The sequence below is a fragment of the Priapulus caudatus genome, unplaced genomic scaffold (assembly GCF_000485595.1).
Source record: "Priapulus caudatus unplaced genomic scaffold, Priapulus_caudatus-5.0.1 Scaffold114, whole genome shotgun sequence".
Lineage (NCBI taxonomy): Eukaryota > Metazoa > Priapulida > Priapulimorpha > Priapulimorphida > Priapulidae > Priapulus > Priapulus caudatus.
The window spans coordinates 269,186-271,266 of NW_014577175.1; positions in this window are offsets into that span (position 1 = coordinate 269,186).

The following is a 2,081-nucleotide window of genomic DNA, read 5'->3' on the forward strand; positions in this document are numbered from 1 at the left end:
CATGTCATGAATAGCGAATTAATAAATGGCATTTTAACTATCCCACTAATATACTTTTAATCCCCATAATAGCGTCATATTTAAAAGGTGGCGTGTTTCACTGCGTCCATTTCATCGGTTGCTACGGAATTCGAATGATTTAACGATACTTTTTTATGCGCGTGTCATAAAACGTTTAATGTATCTGGCGATAATATTCTGCTTCTAAGCGCGGTAAATTCTATAGAGTAGCTAATATGAAAGGGAGTCATTTTTTTGACAGAGTAGCCGGGCGTTTCACTCCGTACAAAACACATACCACATTTCCTATATCCACATAATACGGACATCCCCTCAGAGACCCGCGATTGTTGTTTGAGCACGATCAAAGTCATTGGCGCCTTCTAGGCGTCATGCAAAATAAATGCATAGTCGTTTAAACAAGATCACGCTGTGTATATGGTTCAAATAGGTTGGTTCTATCGTCTGTAATGTCACTCAATCGGTTTTCATTAAAGGCGGGGCGTGTAGTTATTCCGAAACACTATTTTTCTAAGGCGCCTTTGCCTGGGAATCTACTCACCCCATAGCTACGTACTGTAGATCACGTTCAGTGACAGTACCCTACCAGGTCAGATGAGAATCAGCGGCGCACCTCTTCGTCAGAAATTGATAAAGAAAAAAGCTCATTCATTTCAAGCTCAATAATCGGGGTGATTATTTTTTTAACTTTCAATGTCAACGTATTTCATGACTACATTTACGTCTTCGATCACGTTCCGCGAGGGCCACAAGCGAACATGCTTCTATCAAATCGAGCGTTCATCTCGAAAGCGACTCACGCAAGATTGGTTCGCATTGTGTGTGGAGCGAGTATTGTGGCATTCGGCGCGCTCTCGTGTGATACTAATCACAAGCGATTAGTCGCGCAGGAAAACTTACTGGAACACTAAAAAACTATACAGCTCCCGTGCCTATCCTATTGCTAGCATCCACACACAGTACGATTACAGGGAAATAATTAGCGGGCACAGAAAGGCGTGGAAGCCCGTTACAGTGTAATTGCCCGTGGCGAATGGGGTTATCAAAGATTCCGTTTCTGCGAGCAGCGCGAGCTTATCCACAGCACGTACCCAGGAAGAGATTAAGATGCCATTACAGCGCCCCATACGGAATTTTCAACGTAGGAAGCGCAATTAGAAGATGTCAAATCTCGCATATCCTTTACGTGTTCCCTCTAGGAGCGCGGAGAGCCCACGTTCTTTTTTACCACTCTTCGTGGTTACAGGAGTTTTATTCGACAGAATGTCGCGTTTAGAGCTTATTTTTGTTTGCTTAAATCTACGTACGGGATAAGTGTGTTTTATTCGCGAAGGATTTGCATAATATCGACACAAAGATTATTTGCTTTTGATTTGCTCTCGAAGTAGTGTTCCTTTCATTGAGCACCCGTGATTTTCATAGCGAGATCGCGATCGAATTAAGCGGGTACCTTTGTGGCTAAGAGTAGCCTATTTCCATTGCCTAGGTCGTACTGATCGCCTCGCTTGTGGCTGCCGACACTAGCTCTCATCTTGCGTGGCGCCATACTGCTCCTCAGCTCCAGCCTAAGCTGCAAGTATTCCCCTCTCCGCTCGCCGCAGTCTCTCGTGCAGAAGGGCCAGCCCTCGATCTGAACAAAAAAGCGTCTGATATTATTGAATCGCCAGACGAAATATAAATGCGCATGTTTCTGAATACAATTCTTCATTTAAAACTGACATAGTTTTCAACTACCATGAATGAAAGCGTAAAAATACAATTATGAAAGTATTAAATGTAAATTATTCACATTCATGTATTCATTTATTAAATTAACTGTAACCAGTATATATATATATATATATAAGTAAAAACACCACGTACGAACACCAATGTAGATATGAAAATAAATGTAGAAAAATAGAATAAGGTGTTAGATTTTAACCCTTGTCATCGAGAGAAAGAAGGAGGGAGAGATGGCGAGAGGGCGAGAGAGAGAGAAAGAGATATGGAGAGCGAGAGAGAGACAGAGAGAGAGAGAGATAGAGAGAAAGAGAGAGAGAGAGAGAGAGAGAGAGAGA